At 40.5% G+C, this 14,155-nt stretch overlaps 1 long non-coding RNA gene across 9 annotated transcripts in view; it reads left to right on the forward strand.

Annotated features, from left to right (window-relative positions):
• Positions 1–14,155, forward strand: part of LOC109280649 (uncharacterized) — a 52,187-nt gene that overhangs the window by 9,545 nt on the left and 28,487 nt on the right. For all 9 annotated transcript variants that reach the window (XR_009455539.1, XR_002087028.2, XR_002087031.2 and 6 more), the window contains one exon: positions 10,755–10,872. This is a non-coding gene — a long non-coding RNA (uncharacterized LOC109280649). The remainder of the gene's footprint in view (positions 1–10,754; positions 10,873–14,155) is intronic.

Raw genomic sequence — 14,155 nt, forward strand, 5'->3', positions numbered from 1 at the left:
TCCAAAATAATCCTGTGTTTGACTGAAGTAAATTGGATGAGATTTTTATCATGTTAAAGAGTTAAAGCAAAGGGATACCAGCAGTGAAAAATGGCATGTATGGTCTCTCCAGACTAGCTTGCATTATATCACATCAGGAAATACAAGTTTTAAAAACTAAGACCAGTTTTAGGTTTTCATAGGAAACAATTACATACAACTCTATTTCCGAAGAGAATGTTCCTTCCAGCTACAGCACTTCACTTTGATCTGAGTATTATCTGGTAATAAAATAACCATATTCTGGCTTTTAAACATATTGGCGATTAAATAAATGTTATGCTTTCAATCACATTCTAACCTTTTTCTGGTAGAGACCCGTTAGCTGTATTCAGTGGAGTTCTTTTGTATTTGCTCCACTACATCTCAGTATATTTTGGTACTGTGTTTTAGGATTTGTGCTGCAGGGGTGGAATATAAACTCAGAAGCAGAGCGGGATCGTTTCCAACCTGTGAAATGTGTGCTTTTTAGCATAGTTATTTAGTTCAGGCTTCTTTTGCACTTGTTGTATTCAATAATCATCCCTCATCTCAGTAACTACTGCAAAAGCCATTTTGGCAATACAATGATATGTATATATCCATGATTTTTTTTTTTTTTTTTTTGCATTTGGAAATTAATCATTTTGACTCATCCTGAACAGTTGACCACCCCTTTGTATTTCACACCCAGTTGTAGTACTTCGTACAGACATGGAATTGACAGCAGAGGCTGAGAACTCCGGTTCTTTAGAATAAGAGAAGGAGGTGGGGGAGATTTATTTTTTAAATATCCCTTAATAGTTCAGTTTCAGTACAACAATAAAACAGTTTTGATAACATTGCTCATGGGTTTCTTTGCCACATAAAGTTTTCTTAATAATAAAAAAAGAAGAAACTGTATCCCTCCGAAATTAAAATAGGGCAGATGTTGAGTATGGTTTATATTATACAGCCACTCCAGTCCTTTGCCTTTGGCACTAAGGTGTCTGACTTTTTCTTCAGACTCTGTTTCTCACTGAAAGGTATGGCTCCTTCCCTAGCTTTTGAGGTTGAATACTTTTCTTTTTTAAATTGGAGTCGTAAAAAAATAATTTAAGCATATACATTCGGTTATCTGCGTTGCTCCAGCTAGCCAGCCAGCGAGGAAAAGCTTTGGCAAAAAAAAAAAAAAGGGATCATTCCACGAGCAGGAGAGAAAATCGAAGCAGTAAACACTGTTCCTAGAGAATTCTGCTCTGGATGGCTGTAGCTACACTTACATGATGAGAGTGGGCTCATTACAACTGGCTTCCAAGACCTAAGAGGTTTAAATTTGCTCACTCGCCAGCAGCATTTTAGAGAGGCATAAGGCCCCATCACTTCAGATATTTAAAACTAGACTGGACAAAGCCTTAGCAAAGCTACAGTAGAATGGAAAGGGTTCTGCACAGACAGGGGAATGGAGTAGATGATTCTTATTGTTAACTCTATGAAAATTGTAGCTGTTCAGTTTTTGAGGACATTACGGTACTTTTCTTTCATATTAGCAGGGTAGAATTGATTGTTCATTTGGAACAGCCAAGTTGAGACTGAGATGAGAAATACAGCGAGCAGAGAGGGATGTTCAAGTTACTGCGGTTTTTAATGATAAAAATTGTATAGGATGGTGCCTTAGAACAAAAAAACCCCAAACCAAAAACAAAAACCCACGCAGAGGACATGAAACGCAGAAGTAAACTTTAATAAGCAACTGTTGGAAGTGAATCAGAATTTCTTTCTGAACTAGATATTTGGAAGCAGGAAAAGAGCAAAAGCTATTTCACCCCCCCCCCTCTTTTTTTAAGGCGTTGCTAACTTTTATGATTTTTTTTTTCTCTTCCTCTTTTACTATCTGTCTTTGTGCCTCAGGGCCAGTGAAAGAACACTGCAGATTCTAGATTGCTTTCAGAGTTTGCCTTTGCTGATGATGGATTACCATGTCAATTTAAACGGCATAGGATTAATTTGTTTCAATGATTTCTCTTTAGGCTGAATGCCAGCCTTTTTTCTATCTCTCCCCTTGCTCTTCAGAATAATAATATTAAAAAAACCCCCTTAAAACAAACCCAAATGCTTTTGATATCCCACGTTAAAGAGACAATAATAGAAATAGACAAGTTAGGTGTAATGTTGCAACACAGTTATAGGTTTGAGTGTTTTTATCTCATTCTAAAAGGCTGAAGCATACAGTCAGTCACATTAAAATGAAATTGGATCCAACGTTTATTCAATAAATACTTGTCTTGTAGGTAATCCAGAGCAGAGTGCTTTTGACACATAAGGACTTAATTTGTCTTGGATAACAAGTTATTAATATGGCACATTTAAACTTGCCACCTACAATAAGGTCATTTAGATCTATAACATGACTCGCAGGATGGTTTTCAAGAACTTCATAAAAGCTAGCAACAAAGTTTGAGATACTGTTTTCTCTCGCAAATGCCGCTACCCATTTGTGCGTATTATTCCTTGTTTGCATCATGTAAACAAGAGCGTTTAGGCCAGCATGCTCCATCTAACTTGGGAAAGAGAATCAGGAGGGCACTTTTAAAAGATAGCTGAAAGGTCTGAAGGAAGCAAGAAAAGCAAACCCACTTTAAAATGAATATTCTTTAAAGCTGTGCTGCTTTGCTAGCAAACTCATTCCAGCCTGGAAAGCGATACCACTGACATTGGTTTGGAGGTGACATTCTCATACATTCACACCAAGGCTCGTCCATGTGGTTTGCAAATGACTTGCTTTTAATAATAAGCAAGGAAGTTTAAGCTTAATCCACCTATAAATGTTATTGCTCTCATTTGACTGTGCAATGTTTGTTCATGCATTAGCTGCATGTGTAAGGAGAACATGCTTGTGGTCTGTGTAGAGCTGAGTACTCACGGATGCTTTGGTATGAAAGGTTTTGAAACCAAAGCGCTGCACAATGAATTGTTCTAAAATGTGATAAAGGATTGGGAAAAAGATGCCTTCTGTTTCCCTACTTCCTCTCCCCTAAGTGCCAGCAAGGGTTGTATTATGACAGGTATATTTTGCCTAGCGGGCATACTATGCCGAAATCACTCTGCAGCCAGTATCTCTAGTTCCACAGTAGCTGGGAGCTTTGTTATGTTGCTTTAGTTTATAAAGTTCTTGGTTGCTCTCTTCAGAGCAGATTCTGTATCTTTAAGAAACCAAATCTCCTTTTTAAAAGCTCTTCCTGAGAAAAGGATGTTACACATGAGTAGAAAAATGCAGTCAAGAAAGGCTAATTGAATGAAAAGGGAGAATTAGGTTAAAAAATAGAATACAATCTAGTATCACATTTTCACTAGTGTAACCTGAAATGAAGGTGTCTCCAAGTCCCTAGTGATGCCAGAGTGTTTAGATGTTGGGCACAGATGGAGACACCTATTGAAATGTGTCTGAAGAAGATTAATAGGACTTGTCAGTGTTGGGAAAGCACTGCTTTGCTGTAAATTTCTACTAGCACAAGATGAATTACCGATGAATGCTCAGTTATCAACCCCATCACTATCATTCGACACTAAATCAAATTGAGCAGTTATCTACAATCAGAAAATTTCTTTTAAAAATAGGCATACACCTTTAGGCTTAAATGCTTTAATAAAAACACCTCACAAGACAATACTTTCTGTGTTGTGTGGGTAGGCTCGCTAAGGGATATATTTTAAAGTTCTTTCACACAAAAAGCACCCACGTGCAGTGTAAAACTGGGCTTGTCAAATCACAGAAGTAATTATTCACAAAATATTAGTTACATCATATAGCATCTTTAGTCTGGGCCTAATCCAAAGCCTATTACAGTGAATAAGAGGCTTTCCATTAACTTTAACGGGCTTTGGATCAGGCCTTATTCTATCTGTGAAACAAGGATGTTTTTTCCGGGTGGCAAGAGAGGTTTCCCTACCTTAAAGACAACTTATCCAAACCACATTTTAAAGGCAAGTGGCTGTCAAGACTCAGCACATATGCAAGATAACAATAATAAAACATGTACATGGGCAATGATAACTTAATACAAAGAAACGTGTGATGAATACATGAATGATATTTGGTGTAAAATTTTTTCTTTCCATTTTTTTTTGACAACTTGCAAAACTACCATGGACGTTTACCAGCCTAAAGACAGAATCCACTAGCCTTGCCTTTATTGCGATGAGGATTAAAAATCAAACAAGACGTTTTTGATTCACTCTTAAGAATTTCCTCCCTCTCAACCTGGTCTAGTAGTAATTTTGCCAGGCTGATTTATTCCAGCATGTTTCTAAAAAAGCATCCTTTCTTTTTCATTATTGAGGAGTGCAGTCACTTATGTTTGGGGAGGAAAACTTGGGAGATTTCTCATATCTCGTCTATGTACCCAGACGGATCTATGTGGTTAATCAATGACAACATTTCCAACCTTCAGGATCAGGCCTGATCTATACAACTTTTAATAACTGCTCGCTAACTTCTTGGCAAACAATTTATCCCTCTCTTTGTTTTCCTATACCTTACCCATGCTTTGTATTACTTTTTGCTGCATATGACATGCTTCTTTCCCCTGGGCTGCAGCTCATGATAAAAGCCTCAAAGCTTTTGCCCATGTCCCATCCCTACCCCTCAAAACCTCTTACTGATCAACCAAAAAAAAAATCACTGGATAACTAGAAGTAGTAGTTTTCTTTTTTGTCTTCCGATTCTGGTTTGCACGTTGAAATTCGTGCATTTCCTGCTCCCCAACTGATGCAAACCATTGGCTTTCAATACAGCACAACTATTTTAAACCAATAGACCCTTTAAACTGTCCCTTTTAATTTATAACCCATTAAAACTTTCCCCTTAACATCTTTTTTTGAGGGCAAAATTCTTTATATATGTTAATATTATAGAGAGTACTACTGCAGTCCTTCACGTTTTGCCAGAACCAAAGAGCATATTAATAAAGTTGAATGCAGTGAAAAACTAGCTAGATTGCAGTGGCGGAGAATTATGAACTAGCGAACATAATCCATAAACTCCATTTGGTTACTATAATACTCCAATCTGTATTTATTACAACCCCACTCTGATGCTTATACAACCAAAATTGCTAGATTTATACACTCTAATGGTTTCACAATGGGAAAAACCTGTGTTCTTTATCTTTCTTTTCCTGTCCCAAATAACCCCCTTCCACATACACTCCAGGCTTTTCTGGACCTTGTCTGGGTTTAATCACAGGCTGCGGGACAAAATGTGCATTATTAAGAAATATAAATATTTTCAGAAGCAATCAAAGGGTTGAAAGATTGATTCGGCATGTAGATTGGATTTAATTCGAAGCAGCTTTGTTCTAATGAGGACTACTGGAATACAAAGACAGCAGCCGCTTATGGCCACCAGTTGGGAACTTCGAATCCTTGCAATAACCTGTCAAGAATTTCAAGGAACTGCTAGGTACTAAGGAACAAAGTGGCGGGGGTAGCTGGGGGTCTTAGTGTTTTCAACCTCCTCCTCCAGAGAACAGATTAACATTTCATAGGAACTGTCTTGCAGAAATGACAGTTATGTCTAATTTCTCATGGCATATGGGGCCAAATTCTGCTGATCCTCACTCAGGCAAAGCTCCTGCTGACTTGAACGGTTGTTTTGTTTAAGGAAGGACTGCAAAAATTGAGTGGGAATGGGGCCAATTTCTCAACGGGCATAAATCAGCAGAGCCAACGTGAATTGAATAGATCCATGACCGGAGAATCCAACCCGGTTAAGTTTAATAGTGGCTGGCATAGATACCTTTTGAACCAGATCCTGCTGCCCTGACTTATGAATGCAATGGGACTATTTACAGCAGAGGGTGCTACTCAGAGTGAACAAGTCTGGAGAGACCTGGCTCTCTACTGGCCAGGGAGGTTATATATTACTGTGGGTTGGCCCACAAGAAATTATATACACCTTGCTCACATAACCAGGGCATTGGTAAGGACTATCATTAACCAAATCTGACACTGAGTTGCTTTCTCTTGAAGCTTTAAAATCTCCAAGTACACCTTCTTTGCAGTGCAGAAGGAACATCCCAGGTACTTGGGGAATGCAGGACTCTGGCCGCTTTACTGAACATAGTGCCATGTAGTGTAGTTCGAATCACAATACATCCAGGATCAAAACACCGACGAGTTCTTCCCCCCCCTCCCTTCAACACTCCCATTACCACTTTTGTCCACACAGGCATTAGAAAGAGAGGCAGCTTGAATTTTCTGAACTGTTTCACCCATCCACAGCTGGAATTCCAAAGTGAAATGAAAATGCCTTTAAAATCAACACTACATGGGAGCCTGAGAGAACAAGTTTTCCTTTGTTGTAGGGTATAGTATTATTTGCTGTAGGTTTTTGATATACATTCTAAATTAGGCCTGCAAAGGCATGCTTCATCTTTAATTCATCACTCTCAGCTGAAAGAGATTAGCAATGTCTAGCACGCACCCTTCGTATGGTGCTGACCTCATCAAGTATGGCCTGAAATTAATTAGCCTCATTCATTCCAAATGGAAAAGGATAATGGAGCTGCATTTTAGAGATGACCATCACAAATTGTATGCAGCATATTTAAAAGCCCCCCTATTTTCAAACTATGTAGATTAAAATTCTTTCCAGCACTTGCAATATGTCAGAGTTATCAAGGCACCGGGGGCAGCAACGGTTCCGTTTTGATTTGTGGAACTGGAAGTCACATTTTGTGTGCATGGCTATAAATGAAGCAAGTTTGTTGTCATGACAGAACACCTGGCTTTCATTTGATATTTCCAGGTGCTTGGGCATGCCTGGCATCAAACCCTTGATGTTAAAACATTCATCTGCCAGGTCAATTCAATCAATCCGAAAGAGGTGTCCCTTCCCTTTCCCAAACTCCAACTTGGGCTTGGACCCCCAAGTCTCTCATAATCTAATTAGAAATCAGAGTGGACGTGAAACAACGTCGCTCTGCAGAGTGCTGGGTAGTAAATAGGGACTTGTTAGGTTGAAGCTTTTAGGTATCTGTGGGTTGGATTTGCAGAAGTATTCAGGTACCCAAGGGTGCAGAGGCATGAAGGGCAAGATTTGTATATGTATTTAGGTTCCTCTTCTCTACAGGTTTCTAAAGGAGATAGCCACTCAAGCTCTTTTGATAAATCTCACAAGATACCCATCTACATCTTTGGGTGCCTTTACAAATCAGCCATGTTTTAAACTATTGTAGTGAACACTTTTCCACCATTGAAATACACAGCTCCACCCGCAACACATACTTAAGGCTGGTTTTTTCACCACTGAATGGGGAGGAATCAAGGTTGTGACCATCAGACTTTCTTTCATACCTAGCAAAATGCTTTATTAGGGCTCTTTGAGACATGTCGTCTACAATTTTTGGATAAGGGTAGGGCTGGGTGCTGGATCAGGCCCTAAGATGTTTATAAGCATCACCCCCTCCCAATAACACAGAAGAATCTCTGTATACATGCAACACTTGAAATACCTAAGTATGAGCTTTGCTACACCACAGTGGGCCATTATTTGCAGTATTGTGACTCTATTAGTGTTTTGTGCCTGATACACAAGAAAGAGGAATATGTCCATGATAACCCAACTGTGCAACATCTGCTGTGACCACCCAATGCCCTGAAATGTGAGCTTTAATGATCCTTCCTTTATACATATTTAACTACAAATATTTTTCCTGTAAAGGATCCCACAGAAATCAAACTCTCACCCCATTCAGAATCAGGCCTCTTACTGCATCTCCCTGAACTTCTACTTGACCGCTTGTCTGACCCAGGTGGGAACCACTCACGTCTTGGAGCTTCCAAGTTTAGGTCGGTCAAATAAAACGAATAGACGTTATGAACAGAAGAAGAAATCAAGCCATAGCTATAAAAGCCTTCTTTTCAGGGGCAACACAGAATAGATTAAACTGTTGTGTTAGCCTGTATAGTGATTCCACATCAATTTTGTTTGTAGATGTTATCTCTGCTCAAAACGGTTTCCTCCTAAATTAACTAGACAGTTGAAGATATGAGAAGCATCTTGACCCACATATATACAGACTTGTACCCAGAAGCCTTCTGATCCCTGAGCAACCCACAGTAAAATCCCGTCACGATGGACTAATAAACATTTATCATAATTTTCAACTTTTCAAAGTTTGTAGCGTACCAAGACAATTGCAATTGGCTCTCGTCACTGGTCTCTCAGTTGAGGATCGAGATTCGGCAAGATGATTGCTCGCCTGTAATCCTATGAACTAGATGCATCTGATCATGAACTTTACTGGATATAATCTGTCTTCAGTAGGTCCCTCCTCTCTCCCAGCACACTCCCTTCTCTTTCCAGTCTCTTCCCATTCCCCCTAAGGAAACTGATATTTTGGTTGGTTTATTTTAACACAAAGAAGCATTTCATAAATTCCAGCTAGGTGGTGTGATTCATGTGGGACAAGAAAACATCTTTAAAAATAAGCTGAACATACATTTTTAGGCATATGTAACATTTCTAAGTAAGCACAGATTTTCAATTCAGCCCTTTTACTACTGAAAAATCAATATACTCAATAATCCAAGGCATTCAGATGAATATGAATGGTCGTGATTACCATTTTATTTCTTGCAGAATGGTCAGCCCAGGAGGCCTACTCATGATACAAGACTATTTTCACTTAGGAGCTACCTGTATTTTTGGATTCAAGATGCAAGCAATTCCATCATCCAAAAAAGGAGTCATTAAGATTGTATTCAAATTGGTAGCTTGATTCATCCCTCTTCAGTGAGGACTCCAAAAATGAACATTATTTGGCCTTTTTAATATAAATATCATATAACAAAGATCTTACTTTAAATGATGCCGCTTACCCAACTAGATTCCAAAACACACTGCATGTTCTCATTCACGTTGATGGTAAACCTCAGCTTCTTCTAGACAGGGGTTTGTTAGCCCTAGAGCACAATTTAGGATGGGGAAAAAAAACAAAGTTGGAAACAAAAACGTGTCTAGAAAGTGTAGATTGGTTTAGATAAGCAAGATGCAATTGCCAACACTGGAATTTGGTGACGGCACTCTGAGTACAAGAAGCAAATCTTTACCCATTCAAGCAAAAATTTACTTACTTTCAATAATGGCATTCATGAGACACTGTGGTGGAAGACTGACATCAGTGGGTGACCTTCTGGACTCAGGCTGCCTATTGCCACCCTAAGCAAAATGTAGTGAGTTCATCGGAGGATGGTCATCAACTCTGAATGCTCCCTTGTGGGCGTAAGTCAGATTTTTAACCTAAACCAGGATTTTTGCTGTTTCCTTCTGAGGAGCGGGGTTTTTTTTTGTTTTGTTTCTGAATGTGGGGTTTGTGTTAAGGTCAGAGTCATTTGGGATCATTTGTGTTCATACACACTAGGGAAGAGGGGGAGCTTTTCTAAGGTACAAAGGCAATTGGGTGTTCAACTTTTCTTTGAAAGTTAGTTGTAGCTGGGTGCCTGAATCACTGACCTGATGTGGTTTCTCTTAAGCCCCTGTGAAATGACAGGTCCAGGATTATCCAAACCAAGAGGCATAGAGGAAACTGAAGATGTCGGCGCTGCACACAGCAGTCCTTCACATCCCAGTTAAATTATTTGGCTCTTCCTTCCCTTTTTCTTCTAATATTAGCACAAACTATTAGCCCTTAGGAATAAATACAACAGCATTTCTGTTAATGAAAGCCCCAAGCCAGTAACTCATTTTCCTGTTTCTCCTTTCAGCCTAACTCTAGGCATGCCATTCTAAGCTGTTCCTGTGCCAAAAGTTGGGGTTTGAAGACTCATTTTGTGGCCCTGTAACCAACAGGGAAACAGATACTTCTTATGGGACGAGGGTGTAAATCTGCGGTGCCTCTCTTGTCGCGTTGTCACCCACTTATACAAAGTTTTCATGCATCTTTATGTGTACCAGGCAGAAATTCCAGTAAGCGGGCTCAGTTAGAGAAGGAGGGGACATTTGACAAGGCTCTATATATGGGACTTCACGTGGGCCTTCAAAAGAGCTGGCAGCTGGATCTTTATCTTAATACACCACCAGCCTATCAAATGCATGTCTAGGACCTAGGTGAACTTCTGCTCATGAGGCCTCTTTGAAGTCAATGGGGTGGATCCCTGGCCTGAAGTAAGCTCCCTGTTGCACCGCTTCAATAGAAGTCCAGGAATAAGCTGCCTTAAAGAGCCCTGGAGGATTCCCTGGGTACAGGAGAAATCTTCTGTATCATGAAGCTGGCAAGGCCCTCTTTACGCTGGGCTAGCAATCACAGAGGACTAACAGGCATGGAGGGAGGCTGGAGCCTTCTGGGTCAGATGAAGAACCATGGAAGCTGCTGCTGCACCTTGTTCAGTCCCTAGTCAGCACAGAGGACCTGGGGTGGCAGCAAGGTGTCTTTAACCATCTTTGTCTTTTTTCTCAACTGCACTTTTATATACCTCTGTGAAGCTGGGAATGAAACCCAGTGCACCCGTACAACTAAACTAAGGCAGAATTTAGTTCACTAAGTGGATTTATCATGGGTCTCTGTAGGGTTCAGTACATACCAAGTTTGACTCCAAGTTCCTGTGAGGATGAGTCCTTTGTACAAGCTAAAACGAACAGGCACGATACTAGAGAAGAACAAGATATTTTAGATTAAAAAAACCCATCTATTTGACCTTTCATCCAGCTCCAGAACCAAACTCAGTCTGATCCTTTTCTGTCTTTTTTTTTCTAGATGCAGAAAGCAACAGTACGATATTGTGCCATAATGAATCCTTCATCCTGATTGAAAAAGTGCAACAGGGAAACATGTTTAATAGACTGAAAAATAAAGAAATACCAGCTAATGGAAGGTGAGTGGATGATAGTTTCCACTGAGTGTTAATGGATGTGTGTGTGTGCATGGTGATAAACTCTTGTGGTCAGAGACTGATGGAATAAAGCTGAAATAAGTCACCAGATAAATGTTCTCAGTGACAATCTTTGTGGAACATGCTACTTCCCCAAAGCAACACTGGAATTACATGCGCTCCCCTCTGAGTGGGATACGCTGTCTGCAACTGCGCCTATGAAGTCAACACATACAAGTCACAGGATGTCAGAGAAAATAATGGGATCCTTTGCATATATATATTATAGTGAACTCCCCTTCCCACACAAGCTGAGTTATAGATGGGCATGGCTTGAAAATGAGGCCAGAAAAATGGGAATTGGAATTTGATAATTTTGGACATTGTGGCCTGCATCAGAGGAGGCCACTGCTGCTATGTCATTGTACTGGATATGTTAAAAGTTTGCTGTTTTTTCTATTATTGTGTTGTGTTATCCCCCTGGCGCTCTGTTTTGTATAGCGTAGTCTAAAAGTTTAAATATGGATAAAGGAGCTTCGAATAAAAAAAAAAAAAATCCTTGTTAGCTATTATTGGTGAACACCAGAACCTTGCCTGGAGTAAATAGATGCAGCTCCAATAGCATCAAATGGCATCATGCTACTTTATACCAGTTAAAGCTCCAGTCCTGGTCTTGCTGCTTTTGCTCAGGCAGAACACTGCACTAAACATGCTAGAGTAAGACCAGCAGGACTGGGTTGTGAGCGAGTGTCCGAGTTGCAAGGCACGTGAACGCCTGCCAAGGGAGCTCAGCCATGCTCAGAAGTATGTAAAGTGCTGGAGCTGAAAAGTGTCAAAGTAGCATTTGTGACCAATTACCCGAGATGAAGAGGGCAGAGTTATGTTTACATGTAGTAATGGGCAGCAATTCCAGTTCACAAGCTTGCACTGGATTTCCTTCCAGCCCTGGCACTCATGTGCATATTTCCACTCGCTTGCACAGAGCAGGGGGAAAAAAACCCAGGACTAACAACTTGCAAATACAAACAAGCAAACATATGACAACAACAACAAATGAGGGAAGGAAACTGCCATGTAGCAGCCGGGTAATTAAACATATACTGCGATATGCAAAAAAGATCATGGATCATTGTATCAGTAAAATAGCTTTATCAGCTGGGCTGAAAAATTATGCATGATGTGTCTGGATTGTTATTTTTCTCCCACCTGTGAAGCCCTGAGAAATTATCTATGCAAAAGACCAAGAAGTGAAAGCTGCCTCTGCCATCTTCTGTTTAATTAACACAGGTATACAGATTTAATGCCATTTATCATGATATTATGGATTAAACAGTAACTAACGGTTGACAATGACAATGTTATCATGAGAGCTGCAAAGAATGGCTAGAATTTGATTGTGGCAGCTATTACCATTGTGGGCAAGCACAAGCTTGTCGAAGTTTTGGCTGGGACTCAAAGGCTGGAATGAGCCTGTTCAGATTTAGGGGCAGTTTATTTTTCATTCAACAAAGGTTTATCTGCCCCTGCCCCCCAAGTTAACCCCCAGAATTGAAACAGCTTGAAAAATGATTCATCTTTTTGCTAACAGGTTCCTGATGTTAAAGGTCTGACCTGAAAAAGAGCGGTGCACAGGTCAGACTGCAAGGGTGGATAGGGGAGTGAGTTGCCCCTGACCTGCAACCCTACCAAATGTAGCTATTTTAATAGCCAAGGCAGCATATTCCAGATCAGCAGCTGAAGAGATGCCTTCCAGCTAAGGCTTTCCTAAATATTAACCCTGTCAGTGCTGGATGATCTCACTGTGGAGGTTTGCTGGGCTTGACAGTACCTTTGACTGTAAGGCTCTCTTTAAGCATCTGCAAAGTTCATAGCAAGTGGGCATCTCCTTGGCACCACTGCCATTTGTTCCTCAATGCATCCAGAGGTGAGCCCACTTCTCTTTGATTTAAGAGACAAATACCAGTCACCCAAGGTCAAATATTTCTGAATTCAAGTTTCAAAAAAATGAGTGGCTAGCTAGTCCGCAGCAATGTCAGCTTCTTCATTGGTATACCTCAAACCTAAAGCTAATGAGACCCTCCTCTATCTATAAGAATGGAGTTGAATCTTCATGGTGTCTCTATCCTTGGCCTCTCTTTTATGAATATCACATTAGGTGATAATCAGTAGTAACCATTTTTGTGGTGCAGTTGATAGTTGTCTATTAGCAAACAACAGAGATGATGCAAGTCATTTTGAGCATATCACTAGCCAGCCTCTAGATGGTAATGTCTTTTGGTCACTCACCAAACGGGGTTGGATTTGGATTCATTAACTAGAGATGAAAGACTATATCTATCTGTCTGTCTATGCATTACAAATCCTTTGGGCTATCCCGTCCTCTTGAACAGCCATTGCATTTAAATAAAGCAGTGCTGCCAGCCAGAAGTAATCAAGGAGTTAAAGAGAGAGAGAGAGAGGAATCATCTGCAATTGTGAATGCTTATTGTGGCAGGTGTCTTCAGGCAACACTGACGCTGGCTGTTGCACTGTTGCAATGGCTGCTCTAGGACTCTTAAGGGCCAGTATGCTTTTGCGATAATTAAAAAATCCCCAACAACATCCATTACATTACCTTTGGCGTTCCCTGCCCTGCACTATTCTGTTCTCTCACATCTCCTCAAGGAGGCATAGCTGTAGAGCATGCAAACCCTAGGAGTGCAGCTAACCAGTGAATTATAATTAGCTAGGTGTTCTAATAGCTACAAAGGGGCTGTGCATGGTATACCATACCCATCTTTCCAGGCTGAAGTGAGCAACTGAACTGCATTCTGCCTCGTATCCAAAAACCAGTGCAGTTGAAGAGATGTCCCATTTCCTAAACAAGCTCAGTGCTTTGGAGGGACGGGAAAGCAGGTGATGTGCAAGCTGCAGCCACTTTTTCTGCTCGTGCCACATAAAGCTGCTTGGGGGTGCAGTGAGGCAGGAATGGATCTTATGTGGAACACCTCCTCCTATTTGCGAGTATCTTGTATTTAGGACTGTAGAACAGAAATAATAAAAAAAAAAGTCAACGTTTGGAGATGACGACAAGGTACCTATTCACAACTGGGGGCAGCCATTCGCATGAGTCCAAGTAAGGCTCAAATTCACACCTTCCAGAACGGTAGTAAAACACTTTAGTTGCTCTGCCATTTTACCCCTATAGGGCGCATCTACGTATGCCTCTATGGCACCGTTGTTACTGCGCTGTCATTTAGTACTTCCTTTAGCCACTACGTCACTGTAGCAATGCGGTATAGCGAGG

The sequence above is a fragment of the Alligator mississippiensis genome, chromosome 11, assembly GCF_030867095.1.
Source record: "Alligator mississippiensis isolate rAllMis1 chromosome 11, rAllMis1, whole genome shotgun sequence".
Taxonomy (NCBI): Eukaryota; Metazoa; Chordata; order Crocodylia; family Alligatoridae; genus Alligator; species Alligator mississippiensis.